This window comes from Stegodyphus dumicola, chromosome 2, assembly GCF_044657685.1.
Source record: "Stegodyphus dumicola isolate Sdum_Otavi_A_Nest chromosome 2, ASM4465768v1".
Lineage (NCBI taxonomy): Eukaryota > Metazoa > Arthropoda > Arachnida > Araneae > Eresidae > Stegodyphus > Stegodyphus dumicola.
Window position 1 is genome coordinate 213581509 of NC_140769.1, and position 17433 is coordinate 213598941.

At 31.9% G+C, this 17433-nt stretch overlaps 1 protein-coding gene across 1 annotated transcript in view; it reads right to left on the reverse strand.

Annotated features, from left to right (window-relative positions):
* Positions 1-17433, reverse strand: part of Tcs4 (Threonyl-carbamoyl synthesis 4) — a 500068-nt gene that overhangs the window by 130679 nt on the left and 351956 nt on the right. The gene's annotated exons all lie outside the window — the stretch shown is intronic.

Below are 17433 nucleotides of genomic sequence, written 5' to 3' on the forward strand. Positions count from 1 at the left end.
GGGGCACACAATTTTACATCCATAGCATGTAGAAACTAAGCTATGAAAACTACATTAAAAGAACATTTACAAAAAAAAAAAAAAAAAAAAAAAAAATGAAAGAAGTTCTAGCTTGTGTAAAAAGGTCGGTTATTATTTTTTATTTTTCCTCTTATTGAAAATCATACACTCTTACATTTTTGGACGAAGGGCATAGCAAGGAGTCACTTAAAGAAGGGAACATAGTGCCTAAAAATGGTTAAGTATATTGATTTTTTTCATCGGCTTAAATTTGTTTCTTTTTCTTTTTCTTTTTTTTTCTTTTTTTTTTTTTTTTTTAATTTTCGATGGTAGGCGTTTAAAGAGATAGTCTGTTTAAATAACTGTCATTTTCTGGTGCTATAGCCTAATGGCATATGAAATTATTTTATTTCGCTTTGCTTGAAAATGTGTGTGAAGTGAAATGATGATTGAATCGAAGAGAAATTTAGACAGATTTACTGTTTAGCTGATAATTTTTATAATTGGAAACTAATCCTCGTTGTTCATTTTTTGTCGACACTTATGCTTCAAAATATGTTTTTTAAGTCCTTTTCTTGGATAGTTAAAAATCGATATTTCACATTTTTGTACGTGTTTATTAGTATGTGTGTAATAAAACCATGCCTAGAACTAGCAGTAACATTTGTAATTATGTTTTAATTAAAATCGTTATGTAAATTTATTCAATGTTTTTCAGTCAAAGAAGTTTTTTTTTAAGACAGCCAGTAAGTTGTATACTTTCTTTTTCCCATGTAGTGTTTATTTTTTAAAATCAATATATGCGTTCTCTTATTTAGCATCAAGCAAAAAAATCAATACTGGCATTTTTAAAAAATTGGGAAAAATTTATCCTGCGAATAAAAAACGCAATCGAGTCACAATTCAAATAATTTGTCGAATGGTGAGTACAGTTAATCAAAAAGTTTTAGAACAATATGTGAGCTCTCGGACTATCTCTAAGCGAAACTCTCTTTCCACATCTTTTAAAGCATCAGTGGTATGAGCAGTTCTATCCTCCTATCGTTTCCTTAATTTGTACACGCAAATCTGCAACATCGGTTACAGGCTTCGATACACTCTTTCCTTCAAAAATATCCACAGAAAGGAATCTAAAGTGGTTAAGTCTGGTAAACGCTGCAAGAAGGAAATCTGCGCCAGTTTCTCTGGTGAATAAAACGTTTTGAAACTGGTGAATAAAACTTTTCTTTCCAGTTACGTAAAACACAATACATTAAACACATTAATTTCGGATATCATGCCGTTCCCTTTCATCATTTCTTTCCTGGAATCCTATTTATTAAAAATGTTTCATCCAAGTAAATTCAAAGATTTATCCGCAAATATCTGTAACTTGAACCAATATTAAAGCGTCGCATTTGATGACATAAGAACAGTGTAAGAAGATTAACTGTAGATACATCTTTTTTATTAACTGTAATTCCAACGCCTCGTGCTCCACAAAGTATACCGCGAGGCTTACACAAGTAAGTTATAGAACTAATAAAATAAATAAAAAAATGTACAATAGCACTGCAAAGGAAGGGAAAATGAAAAAAAAAAAAAAACAAAAAAACTAATAAGTAAAAGAAAAATAAAATAGAATAAAGATAACTCTCTGATCTAAATTAAGAATGAAATTCCGAAAAGTAAAAAATACCAGCGACAGTCTCTTTAGTCCGTAAAAAAAATTAGTGACAAGATTAAGAAGAATTAGTGGGCAAGAAAAATTAGTGGAATTTCAGAAAAATTAGAGGGCAAGATACAGACAGGTACTTCAAAGTGGCCTGAAGTATTTTCCTCTGCTGGACATGGCGAATGCACTCAAGAAGAATATGATCAACATCTTCTTTGCAATTAGTGTAACTGCACAAAGCACTTAAAGCAATTCCAAATTACTTTAAATAGTTCTTAAATTTGCTATGTTCAGTCAAAAATTGAGTTAATTTAAAATCTGCTGAAGATTTATCAACTTTTATTCTGTGAAAAACTGTAGGGGAAAAACCTTTAGGTTCATTGTGCTTTTGGTGAGACCAGATATTTTCTGTTTCAAATACAGATAGTATCCTTTCTATGAAAGCGCTTCCAGTGAGAAATAGGAATATGCAGATTTCAGTCAATGTGAAGTTCTGTGGCTAGCTTTGAGAGTGAATCAGCCCTCTAATTTCCAAAATTTGCACTGTGTCCACGAACGTACGCAAAATAAATGCCAATATCAAAATCTCGCAAGTTCTTTATAATAAACTGAATTTCAACAGAAAAGTTTTCAGGAACACTAATTTTCTGCGGTAATTGTAGCAAAGAAAAAAATCACTACACATTAAAACGCAGATTACTCTCAAATCACTACAATAATTTTGAATCCATTTCACAGCAAGGTTTAAACGCCTCAATTCAGCCTGAAAAAAAAGGAGCACTCATAACTAATTCTGTACTGTTTGAAGTCTCATTTTTGTTAATGTTCATAAACAAAAAAAGGAAGGCCAATCTTATCATTCATCTTACTCTCGTTTGTAAAACAAATTAATTGGTATTCTTCAAGAATAGCCAACAACTGGTATAAAGCTCCTATTAAAATGATGCGGCAAAGAAGAAGCTGGAAGATTGCTGTCTAGAAAATTTGACGAAGAGCGCATGCAAATGCTTTTCCTTATCGCAATATTGCTCAAAATCTACGATCTGAATATCTAGGGTGGAATATCAGTGATAGTAAAAACAGCCTCGTAAACTAATAGTTCTGTAACACAAATAATTCTCAAAATAAATTTTCTTTAAATTTTCCTTAGAAGCACCAGCATTATTCCTTGCCTACAGGTCAATTTAAGAATATCTGTTTTGACTCAATAAATGTTCTTAAATACTTTATTTGAGTAACTTCTATTATAGAAACGGCCCCATGTGATAAACTTATTCTGCAGTCAGCCATTTTTATGTACCATCATAACTTTGCTTTTGAACGTGTTGAATTTCAGTCTATGAAGTTTAGACCGCTGAAAAGCAGTATCAAGTAAACCTTGAGGCAAAGAATAAACATCAGCGAAACTTCTGCATTGAATAATTTATAATTTATTTTCACCTTCCTTTTCCGCAAGCGTTCGTTGTGTAATTGGAAGCATACTCAATGCGTATTCGAGAGGTCCAAGGTTCAAGTCTCGGAGAGAGCACTGCTCATTTTTTTAAGTCTTCTGTTTCAAAAAGACTAATTTTACAATGGTGTCCGAACTAAAAAGACTGTAGACTATAATTCGTCACTACCAGGATTTGCCGATTGGGTCCCCTCATCCCACTCGCCCTTTAAAAGGGGGATTATATAATGTATATTCTTCCTCCTTTTCTGCATGCCTTCGTGGTCTAACTGGAAGCATTCTTCAGAACTGTTTTAAAAGCAGTTTCAGAAACTGATAGCTGCAGACAATCCTTCTCCAAATTGTATTCCTTCGTAATAGAAAGTTCTACAGTAAGAATACGGAAAAAAATCCTTTTTCCCGTAGAAGATGGTCTTAGGTACTTTATCAAATGTTAATAAATTTATGATTCCTGATCCCCAAGTATTATCAAAGCCCCTTTTATACCTAAACGGATCCAAATCTGACATAATTTTCCAGTTTACCTTGCTTTAGTATGTCACATAAGCAAAAAAGCGCATCTTCAGCTGAATACTCAGGAGTAAAACTATATTGACCTTCATCCAAAATAGTTCTTTTTCTTAATTGCCAATTCAGTCTATTAATATAGTTTCCCAAGACATTTACTCAAGCATGACAGAAGGCTGATGCATCTCATACTTTCAATACAAGGCTGCTTGATTTCAGTATTTTTATAAACCTTTGTAGATACCTTTGTGAGATAATTTAGCTAAAGTAAAAAAATAATAATATAGTTACTCCACATAAAGTAGAAATTTATTTGACAAAATGGGGAGGGATAAGGAAAAACGCATATCTGTACCAAAGAAGAAATTAAAACTTTCAAAAATGGCTCGTAGGATTGGATTTCAGTTCTCAAAGATTATATGGTAGTAACAGCTTTGGGATATACGGATAAACTTGCATTTTAAAAACGAATCCCTGAATAAAAAGTGGATTGAAACAATATTCCACGAACTAATATTTATTCATACTGTGCACGTACTCTTTGTTGACGATTTAAAAAATTGCTTCGTACCACCATGATAATGTTTTCAGATACCCTTATCGATCAAAGGAGCAAGTTTTAGAAGATTTAACATGAGAAGCCAAAATAAATATTAATCCATTTAGCCACATCCGGTCCATTGGAAAAGATCGGTTTCAATGCTCGTTTGGCTTCTCAATCTCTTTTTGCGTTTTTAGCCTGTTGGAAAGATTCACCGGAAGAAGGCGGCCTACAATGGTATACTCGGCTCAAAACTAACTTTAAGACACTGAAAGAAAAACACAAGAAGTGGAGCATTAAGAAAGCAATATACATCCGTCTATACGTTCTGTAAATGTACTTTGTTTAATATTTTTCAGTCATTAAAAATCGCTTAAAGAACTATAAATAGATAAAAATAATATCTAAATACATTATCCAATTTGATAGTTATTCAATTTTACGCATTTTTCAACAACTTTTACTTTTTTTTATTGAAGAAGAATAGTGTTTTTTAATATTTATGATTTGCTTAAATTGACTCATTTGATTGCTGATTAATAATAGCAAACCTATTAAAAAATAAAAACTTTTTTTTTTTGTATGAATTCGAATCGTAATATTTTCAACATTTTTGTAATTATGAGCCATTTACGTGAGAAGAGTGAAAGAGTTTGGGCGTTATAATGAAAGGAATGTCTGTGATTAGCTTATCATTATTATTTCTCTGTATAATCATTCCCCTATATCAATGCTGCAGTTTGTCATTGTTGTTTTCGGGTAATTTTCTGAGGCCTCATCGAGTTGACACATTTTTCTTAAAGGATTATGTGTCACGCGCGATCATTCGAGATCTGCAAATATTCATTTTCCACAGTCATTGTACATTACCATATCGTGCACAACGTTTATATTTCTTTGCGTCAATGAACGTTCTGTTCATGGTTCATCCAAAATGCTTTTGCGTTCGCATTTGAAATTGGCGATGCACCTTTTAACAGTTACAGGTAATGAAACTTCAATTCTTAACAGCAGTATATCCCGCTGAAATTCTGTTGCAGAGAGGCCTTTGAGACAGAGATACCGAACAATGGCCCTGTAGGCCCCTATTTTCTATGCATTCATTTTTCATCTGACAAAAAATGCAGAAACGGGTATGTTCGTTTCATAAAATTTCGCACAGCAGTTTCTTAAAGTCCAGTCTAATATCCTACAAAATTTTAACTACCTAAGTCATTTCCAAATTCAGAGGATTCATTAACGCTTAGGGTTTATAGATGGCATACACATTGCGTTTACTAAACTTCAAGACTAAGTTTACATAAAATAAAAAGTTGAAGAAAACAACACATTATTTTTCAGTTCTCAAATTGCAATTCTTGTTAAAAGTTTGCATGAACGTTAAGCACTTCATACATCTGCCTCGTTCCTTCGCAGAACTCATTTTTTGGAATACTGTTTAAGTTTTATTGAAGAAGTTGCAATAGTTGTAATGGTTTTCTAAAGTTTTTCAGTGCTATGAAAATAATGACTTTTGAGGTGAAACTTCCCTTTAGGGAAGAGTAAGTAGTTTGAAAGTATTAAAATTAAGGAAGGAGGAAGGTTTTTAGGAACTATGAGACGTTTCGTTGTTAGAAACTATTTGATGAGAATACAATTGTACGACAGCGCTTCGCCATGCAACAGAAACAAGTTTTTCAATTGAGTTTTTACAGGCATAACGAGCTGAGTTCTCTTAGAAATATCTGTCCATTACATTTTTATAAAATACGGAGTGTACCATCTGTCCCTCAGGAACAAACTCCTTGTGAATTACCCTTTCCAATTGAAAAGTTAATCAACGTAATGTTCACTCAAGATTTTCTAAATTTACGTTTTTGTGGTAGTGGTGAACCTTCTACAACAGTACAAGTAGATGATTCCGGTTTTGTCTCAAAATCCTAAGCAATGCACTAAGTTTTATCTCGAGATATAAATCCTATTTTTTCCCAGTACTTTTTTTCTCTTTTTTTTTTTTTTTTTGAAAAAATCAGGATTCATGTCTGCCATGGAATTGTATGCTGAAATTCTGTCTACGTTCTTATCTGCAGTCAATATGTGAGGAAGAAATTGAGAATAAATGTTTCTTTTTTTAAGCTCTTCTACAGAAATTTTGTAACGATCAGTGTCTACGATGTTAAGCGCAGTTGCTATAACTCGAAGAACCAGGTGATGATTTTTTCAGCAGAAAATGTTGAGCATTTTCGATGTTCGCATTCAATTTGGCTGCAAAAGGCATTTATGGGTCCCTGGAGCCATCATCGGTATACTCATGTCCATTACAAAATTCGAACCAACGGAAAATAATTGGATCTTGTTAATGGTTGAATCCTATATTAGGCTTCGACAACTTACGACCCGCGGGGCCACCGAGTAACCCATTTCATAACGTCAAGTGATCCCTTTGAGGTCCGAAAATAAAACATAAATACGAAACGAGCACTTGAAGCATACATAAAAAATAAACCGAAAATAAAAATTAACAATATTATTTTTGTTTGATCACAAAGTTGCAGTAACGAACATTAATTTTTATTTTTTGCAACATAATTTTAAGGAGAAATCGATAAATTTGCCAACATCTATCCCTAGTCCATAATTCCAAAAAATATTGTTTTGTCCTTTTGTGCACCTTCGGTTCAACTTAAAAATGCAAGCAAATACTTTCGCACATGAAATTTATTTTAAGATAAAACAGGAACAGCTTAAATACCGAACATTACATTCGTTTTAAGACAAATAAATATAAGCCAGACTTGACTAAACTGATGTCACAAGTTCATCATCAGGGAAGCCATTGATTTGATATCGAAGAGAAGAACAAAGATCATTGAATTATGTTTTTTTTTTTTTAGAAATTAGAATTTTTATTTAATTTTTTATGTTTAAAGTTTAACACCTATCGTAATTATACATACCTACATTTTTGGTTGATTATAACCCTCAGCCAAAAAGGTTGCCGAAGATTGCCCTATATGCTTCGGACAGAATTTCAAAGATATTCACTGTTATTTTTCCCACTTTACACCGAACAATGATTTTTTGCCATCTTCCTAATCCACAATAGCAGATGTTATTAGATCACAGCGAAAGAGTCACTGCATGGAACTATCAGTAAAACACATATATTACAAAGAAAGCAAATTAAAATGTCCTTGTAATAAATGCTCCCAATTAATATTTGAAAAGTTTTCTAGAATTTCTTAAAACTTCTATTCTCAAACTTTCTCGAAGCACAGTGTATGAAACATGTACATTAAAAAAAAAAAAAAAAAAAAAAAAAAAAAAAACTGCATTCTTCGATGAATTTCAGCCATCTGTATTAATTTGCTCAATTTGTGACGGACATAAATATTTTAAAAACAGCAAGTTTTAATGCTTCATACATTGAGTTCTAATAAGAAAAATAAAAGAATATTACAGTTCGAAATCTTATTTTTGTTAGAGTTAAAAGCTATCTATGCCGACGGGTTTTTCAGTCAACAATAGACAATGTTGTTTGAACCAAGGTTTCGTATCCCAGCTGCTGACGTTTCATATTTCCATTCTATGAAAATTTTAATGGCCTTTACACAGGTCCTTCAGAGCACAGAAACATTATTTAATAATTGAAGACATAAAGTAAATATGAAACAATTCTTTCTTCTTCGATATTTACTTACATTAAGAATATTATTTTATTTTTCAGTGCATATTAACTATACAATTGCTTCTTTAAATCTTAATAACTTTTTCTTTTATTTTATTTTTAAAATTTGTTTTTATTTCAGAATTGGGAGCCACAGGGCATCATCATCATAGTTTATTATAGTTAAAAAAATTTCGTCAGAATTTTTTTTTTATTTTGCCGTTTTTCAGCCTTACAAAAAATGAAGTTTAATTATGATATCATTTTGTAAAAGAACGAGAGACAGATGACTTCAAAGACCGAAGAATTTTCGAAAAAATTACTAGCACAGGCTCAACTAATTTATTTTTACTTGCATATTCTCTAACACTTAACACACAATCTTTTACTTACATTCATTCCTCTTAAATTTAAATAAAGCATCCTATTTTATCATTATTACCGGAATTATTACTATTTAAATAAAATATTAAAATTAACATTACATACAACTGGCCATTAAAATTACTACGCCGTTGAAGGAAGCACGCAACAAATTTGAAATTGGTATGAAAAAACAAGGCGGGATAAGGAAATGATCAGCATTTCACGGCATGTGCACAATATAGGCAAGAATAATAATCCTTCGAAGCAATATCAAAGGGCAGATTAAAATGTTAATTCTTCATTGGGAAAGTACGTTTGGTTAATCTAGGTTGATTCCAGTGTTCATACACTCGAGTTAAATTCAGTTGCATTATTTTTTTGAAGTTGGCTTGAAAGATGTAGTACATCTTTCAGCTTCTTAGTTTAAATTTTTACGAATAGTATATTAAAATTTTTTGGAAAGATTTTTATGCTTTGGCATTATTTCTAAATTGAAAACCGATAATCTCGCCAGTGCAGTCCATCAGTCAGGTGTAACCAGCGACTTGCAGTTTAAAGTCTGAAAAGTTACATATTCAGACTACTACTTCTCGAATTAATTAATATAAGAACATTGCAGTGTTAGAGCAGCTACGAACGATCTCGCGATCTGAAGACAAATACTCAAAAAATCCATTATAGCAACAAAAAAATTGTCCAGTTATTTTCGGAACAAATAAAGCAACATAAAGCACAACTATCATATAAAGGTTTTTGTCTTAGTGCAGGTACCCATTAAAGTAATAGCTGTATGATCATTTTTAGAAAGCAATGCAAACTAACATTTTAAAAGTGTTAGTTTGGTTAGAGCATTTCGGAACTATACCCCTATCAACACATGATAAAGTATCAGCGCCCTGCATGCGTGCGGTTGTTTGCATGATGTTTGCTATCCGTACGAGCTTACAGCTGAAAATCATCAGCGCTCTGACAATCACATCAACCCGGTAATAATTTACACTTACCCATTCAAAGAGTGGAATCTTGCTTAAGGGGTAGCGGACCTTTGAAATGTCAAAATACGGGAAAATTAAAATGCATTTTAGAGCTTAAGATCATTATAACTAACTGGTTCATGATCGTGAAATATTATATAATTACAGAGAGGCTTTTGTTTCAGTATTTGATTTTTACTTTATGTTCCAGATATTAAAATGTTTTAAATTAAATAAAAATTAAAAACATTTTTCGCTAGCGACATAAAATTGTAATATGCACCGCGTGCAGTGTTATGTATACACAAATCACTATTTTTAATTGAATATTTTTTCAAATTAGAAAAATAAAGGTTCAATTAAAATGGTCTATTTAAAATATCATTATAACTAACTGGTTCATGATCGTGAAATATTATATAATTACAGAGAGGCTTTTGTTTCAGTATTTGATTTTTACTTTATGTTCCAGATATTAAAATGTTTTAAATTAAATAAAAATTAAAAACATTTTTCGCTAGCGACATAAAATTGTAATATGCACCGCGTGCAGTGTTATGTATACACAAATCACTATTTTTAATTGAATATTTTTTCAAATTAGAAAAATAAAGGTTCAATTAAAATGGTCTATTTAAAATATCATTATAACTAACTGGTTCATGATCGTGAAATATTATATAATTACAGAGAGGCTTTTGTTTCAGTATTTGATTTTTACTTTATGTTCCAGATATTAAAATGTTTTAAATTAAATAAAAATTAAAAACATTTTTCGCTAGCGACATAAAATTGTAATATGCACCGCGTGCAGTGTTATGCATACACAAATCACTATTTGTAATTGAATATTTTTTCAAATTAGAAAAATAAAGGTTCAATTAAAATGGTCTATTTAAAATATATCAGAATTGTATTTTCTTTAAAAGTAATGTTTTTTATTTTTGAAAGTCCAAACTCGTATAAAATTAAAACTTATTTTCTCTCTTCCCCCCCCCCCGAGAAGAATAATTATTAATCACTTTATACTCACACAGACTTTAGACAAGTGACCAAAATTTCTTGAAATTCTAGCCAAGAGATTCAGAGAACTCATAAGCGCAAGCAGGAAAACTAAAGCTTTTAAGAAATATTAACTTCAAGATAAAAATTATCTTCAATTTCTGCAAATGCACATTATTTTCTTAATATTCATAAAGAAATATACATATTTATTTATAAATTTGTAAGTATGCTTATTTAAACAGTACTGCACATATAATCATCATAGTTTTAATTCAGATGATCATAATTTTGATTGGGAGATTGTAATTTTAATTCAGACAAGAGTCGAAATTTTTATATGATTTCAAATTTAATTGTAATTCTAAACGTTCTTGGGTGAAAAAAGAAATAGTTATCCATTTTATACAGACACAGATACATTTTATACAGGCATGATTAAGCAAAATTTCTTGAAAATCTAATCAGTCATTTCAGAGGAATTATGCACATCAGCAGAAAATCACATTATTATGAAATCTTAATTGAAAAAGGAAATTATCCTGGAATCTTATAGACACGTTGAGTTTTTAAAACCAATACACACACACACACACATATACAAGTATATATATATATATATACACACACATATACAAGTATATATATATATATATATATATATATATATACACACATATACAAGTATATATATACATACACATATACAAGTATATATATATATATATACACACACACACACATATACAAGTATATATGTGTGTGTGTGTGTATTGGTTTTAAGAACTCAACGTGTCTATAAGATTCCAGGATAATTTCCTTTTTCAATTAAGATTTCATAAGTGCGTATAACATTTCTGTTATACGCACTTATATATTTGTGTGAAGTTGCATACAGAAATATTTTACGCATACTTGATTTTTAATACGAGGAACTTACTGAAATGCAAATGGATGGAAACTCTTTCTAGATCGAATTTTTACATGGGGTTTGTTAAGCTGCTTGTAAAAAGCCGAATTTTTATATAAAATTATAAAAAATTTCGACATTTTTGTTAGATTTAAAGTTACCTGACACCTTAAAGGGAATTGTGATTGCAGGTGAAAGGAATTCGACTTTTTTTTCTCAGGAAAGATAGCATTTAAGCTCAAAATAGAAATTAACATTCTCAGAACAACCAAGGTTGCTTCCAGAAAGGATTTTGTTCCAGATATGGTGGAGTACGGAAGTTGCGATTTATTTCATACCTTCAGAAAATAATCAAACACTTAATGTAGACATCTGTTACCATTTTAGGTATTTAAAATAATCATTAACTTTCAAGCAATCTACATTAATTTACAGACTTGATTTCTCATATTCTCTTCTTTGTAAAAATTTCGTCTAGGATGTAAGCAGGAGGATTAAAATGTAAAAAATCAATATTTGCAGCAAAAGCAGGTGAATTTTTTTTTTTTTTTTTTTTTTTTTTTTTACAGGGATTGAAACTTTGGCCTAAAAGAGGGATAGAAGTCTTTGAAAATGATGGGTATTATGTTGATCATTAACAATATTTTTTTTGCTTCTAAAACTGTCAATCTCAATGTTGCATTACTTTCCAGAATACTTAATTGGGAAAGAAAGGTGTAGTAATAATCAGAGCTATCTTTTAAAAACTGCGAATCCGAGATAAAATCTGAAAGTTCTCCCTGTAGTGAATGACACTGATGCAATTTCATGTAAATTTCATTCATGTAAAGCATGTTATTTCATGTAAAATACGTTACTTCAAGTAAAGTATATTTCATATAAAATATTTCGTGAAATAGCATTATTTTTTTTAAATGGCTGGCACTTGCCTATGCCGGCATCGGTCACTACTAAGTGGCCAGGATGTGGTGGTCTCTTTATTATCCTAAGGCCAGATTTGGTGGTCTCTTTATTATGGAGGCACGCAATAGGTAGCCCACCTTTGCCTCCTATGAAGGGACAGACAATTTTTACATCCATGCCTTCTCCGGGATTCGACCCAGGCCCTTCGGTATCACAGTCTGGCTTCCCTAACTACTATATCGTTTGGGCAGCCGAAAAATTATTCCTTGGAAGAAATTCAGTGTTGATTCATTAATTTTTTTTACCAATGGCGGACCTTCAGCCGACATCACCTTCTTCACTACTAAGGCAGAAGTGTTGGCCACTTTATTATGGAGACACCTAACAGGTGGACCACGTTTGCCTCCAATAAAGAACGGACAGTTACAACCATGCCTTCTCTGGGATTTGAACCCGGGCCCTTTGGTATCGCAGTCGGCTCCTCTAGTCACTATACCGTCTGGGCGGCTGAAATAGCATTATAACTTCAACATGTTCCATTTAAAGTTAAATTTTTCAATACCCTCTTAACTTTAGTCTTATCTCCGTAAGGGTAGGTCCGATTGCGCGTTGTACTGTCTTTACCTGACAACACCTTGCATGCAACAAAGGAGATTGGCTGTACTAGTTCCTTTATTTTTTTTAACCGAGGCTTTACCAAACGAATTACTAAACAACGAGAATGCGAAAAAAAGACGCAGTGTCTGATTTCCGAAGAAAGACATTAAAAAAAAAAAAAAAAAAAAAAAAAAAAACCCGCCAAGAAAGCAACTTTGTTTCTTTTCATCCTAAGCACGGTAAAGGAATGGGCGGTTCCGCCGATAACTATGCACATTATTTTATTTTATTTTTTATTCTCCATAATTTAGCCATGAATTCTCAATTTGCAAAGAGACATGCCTATCTTGAACATGAAACCGCCCATCTGCGTGACAAACGTTCGTTTAATGTTAATTAACATGAGTTATAAAATGCCATCAACGCCTCTTTAGAAGTGCGGGAACGGAGAGGCAAAGAAAAAGGCCGGTTCATTGGCCCAGCTGGGAGTGAAGAGTCCTTGGAGGAGCTGTGACCTTGGGAGATTTATTACCAAGTTCTTTCTCTTTTTTGAATCTTGTACAGATATTGCCTCCCGGCGTATGTACGCGTTTTCGGCAAGTGCCAAAACTCACAGATAATGCGGAATTTACGCCTGGAATTCAGGAAATGAAACAGATCAGAGTAGTTCCTTCTACTTCATGCATCTGACTCGCGAGCCAAAATTTTTATGCAATCAGAACGTTTACAGAATGTCGACTGTTAAGAAAAAGGGGGAGAGGAGAGGAAAGAAAAGTTGAATTCTTTTGTAACATATTTTTTCCATTATAAAACAACCCCTAAGGGTGTCCATATTAGCTACTAATATATGGTGCTTCTGTACAGTTTTAGAATTAATTTCTTTTAACAAATTCCAACAAACGTACCACCCGATAATAGAGAACATTTACTACCATGAACAACTCAATTTGCTTTTTATAAAATATCTTCTGCTTACGGACAGTCAATCATTTGCTTTGAACCATCGAACGGCCACAGAAATTTCACTTTCAGAAATCTTGAATAAAAGTCATCTTGGTGATCTATTTTGACTTTAAAGCGTCAATTCACAATGAATTTAGCGCATGAGCTATTTTCCGGTCAACCGTAAAATTTAGCGGTTGATAAATGAGTGTCAAAATTGCGCCGACCATTGCTGCGAAATTTGAAAGGAACAGACCATTCTTTATGTCATTAGTAGATAATCAACAGATAAAAGTAACAAATATGGTATATAAAAAACTTGAACTCATATTTATTTGAGTTCAAGTTTTAATATTATATGACTAATTCTTTAAAGCAATGGGGCCCGAAAGCAGTAGTAACTTAACCCGAACCAAAATTGAATTAAAAAATTTTCGCGAATCGATATTATATTTGCACTTTTAATATTTCAATTATAAACCAATGCAATATACAGACTAAAAAAATGTATATTAAAGAAATAGTGTAATTATGTACTCTTCATGTTATTATTTATTAAAATTCAATAACGTTGCGAATGTACGGGTTCGTAATAGATTGAATGCACACAGAATTGATGATAGCTTGATAAAATTTAATCTTAGTACTTCGAATTCCGTTCTGAGCTAACAACTACTACTCCGAAATGGGTCCGTGACACTTAGCCGACAACCACTTAGCCGACGGGACACTTAACCGACACCAGTTAGCCGACAGGACATTTAGCCGACACGGACACTTAACCTACAGGTCATTTAGCCGACACGGACAGTTAGCCGACAAGACATTTAGCCGACAAGGACACTTAGCCGACAGGACATTTAGCCGACACGGACAGTTAGCCGACATGACATTTAGCCGACACAGACAGTTAGCCGACAGGACATTTAGCCGACAAGGACACTTAGCCGACAGGACATTTAGCGGACACGAACAGTTAGCCGACAAGACATTTGGCCGACAGAGAAAGTTAGCCGTCAGGACATTTAGCTACGGGACACTTACCTGTCAAGACATTTAGTCAACAGGTTACTAAGCCGACAGTGACGTTTAACAGAGACGTACCCAAAAATTATTTAAACTATTAATTACAAAATTTCTCGACTACTCCATAAGTTCAATATTTAAGTCATTTTTTCACCTATCAGTAAAATTCATTTTTCGATTCTTAAAGATCTCATATGTGCTATTAATTTATTGTGTTAATTTAGCATTGTTTGATATGTATCGTGCTGTTTGGTGTACTTTGGCCAAATTGAAAAAGCGCTGAAATTTTTCGAAAATGAATAAAACAAAACTTTAAAGAATATTTTACTTCTAAATTAAACATTATGCACTAGCTTAGGGCTATAAACATTAACCTAAGTAAGTATTTTAAGCGAGAGGCGTGGTCAATAAAATGTTACAGAATTTTTATCTCAAGAATGGTGGCATGAACTGCAAATTATAGAGGTCACAAATAATTTATACCTTTGCTTGTCTTAAAAATTCACTTTTTTTAATTGTTTTTAATAACAAAATAAAATATATTTGCTAAACTAACCCTCACCACCATATGTTTCCATAAAAAGTATAATTCAAGAATAACAATAATTTTTATTGCATTATTCAGATTTCTCATGACAGGGAAAAATTTCCTTAGTGGGAAGAGCCAAACGATTTTGTAAGGGAAAGAATGTAACATGAAGTGATGTGTAAAATAGTAATGAAACGTAAAGGTATTAAAAATTTGAAAGCATTTGGAAGAGCGAGATTGGAAAATTAATATCATTAAGTAAACAAGAAAAATTATTAATGAAGTGAAAGTATTCAAAAGAACCCAGTTGATTAAATGAAGAAGCTTTATGGATAATTTTTGAAGATCTCACATTAAAATGTAATTAAGTGACCGCCGTACTTAGCTAAAAAAAATTCTCTTTTCCTTTCGAGATTTCATTCATATTCCCTGACGAGAAATTTCAGCGCTTTATAAAGGGATGCCTTCATGGAAGACTTTTTAAGGGAAACTGGCTCGTATACATGTTACGCATGGGGAAAACCACGAGAACACCCATGCAGCCAGCCCGTTCGCGGGATTCGAGCCTCGAACCGAACTACCAGTGTTCAGCGACGTTACCTCTCGGCCGCTGATGGGCCCGTAAGAAAGAGTAGGGACGATCTAACTTACTTTAACACGGAAACCGCTGGCGTTTGTATCACGTAACTGTTTTTAATTATTAAATGTGATACGTTGTATAAGTGGTGAGATTATGAAAGTCCCAGTTTTTGCAAACAAGATTTAACATATCTCATAAAAGCACTTTTTACTGCATTTTGCGCATTTTTTCAAGCGTAATTCTTGTATAAATTTCTTTACTTTAATGAAACGGTAAAAATTCTAAACGGAAAACTTATGAACTTACTTTTGTGTACAAATAAAGTAAAATTAAATAATACTGATAGCATATGATGCTTTGAAACAAATAAGGTAAAATGAAACAAGATCTGATAATTTTCTTTGATTTTATGAGCATTTTCAGGCAGTAGTTTTTAAAATTATTATAACATAACAAGAGTATCATTTATTTGATTATATGATCATTAGTTATTAACATTGCAAGATGATTATTTATTTTAGTAATTCATAAAATTCGGAGCATAAACTTTTTTGAGTGTAATGAGGGGGGAAAAGGATAAACTCTGAAAGCACTCAGCAATATAATTTTATATTACGCCCAAAGGAGCGTTTTTGTAACATTTTGCGTGTTACCTTTATTTATTAAACATCATGTTCTTCGCAAGTAAACCACATAAAATTTAATTCAAGAACAATATCACAAAATATTTGAAAATGACATATCTTTAGAATTTCCGCGCTGGAGATTGTTGTTTCCTGTACAGGGTTGCCATTGCTCGCTTTGAACTCGTTGAGTTTCTTAATCAAAACTTCGTTAAAGTTACAAAATATCAAATGGATTAAAACAAATTCGAAATTAGGCCGTCCAGGTGCCCATGTTCGGGTGGAGGAATACGTTATTCAAAATTTTATGATTCTAAATTCTGTTGTTTATTTCACAGTGCGAGAGAAACATACATGCATTCATGCAGATTATTCATTATTTTATTTCTTTAAATTTAATACAGGGCGATAATATTTGGTGGCAACAGTTTGCAAAGTGAAACAAAGCAAAATGCCGTTTCGAAACTAATAGCTTTTCTGAGCTGCCGCCCCTTTGGGTTAATAAAATAAATTAGTAATAAATAAGAAAACTTATGCAGAACTAGACATAAATTTAAAAAATAATCACTATAAAATAATAGCACAATTAATTATTACAGTTAAATACAATTTTTAGCATTAGAATAATGCATAAAAATTATTAAAGTGTTAATAATTATGATGTGTTATGAAATATTATTGAAATAAAACTTCTTTGTAGAATATTATGCTATAATATTCAGATATACTTTTAAAAAAAGCAATACAAATAAGAATTTTAAGCAAAAACTTTCAAAAATCCATTTTTTCGATTTTTGTATTTTTTACCTATTTACGCCAATAAAAAGCATAAAAATTGTAAGAGAAAATTGTTTGTTTGAATTTTATATTAGTTCAGATTTAAAATATTATTTTTTAAAAGAAGGAGATACAAATTTCCTTACAGCATAGGAAAAGCTAAAAAATATCCAGACCTGAAAGCATGTAACAGCTTTATAATTATTTAGAACATTAATTACGTTTGATAAACATGCTAAATTTTTAAAAATCAATCTCAGTTTCAAAAAAAAAAATAACTAAAAATTCTAATTTGTGAAATGAGGTGCTATCACCAGATTTTTCTTGAAAATTATACGCGCTGCAATAGCCAACTATAGTTAAAGTTTCTGCAAGTCGTCCCTACTCCTTCGGATGTCGTCAAGGT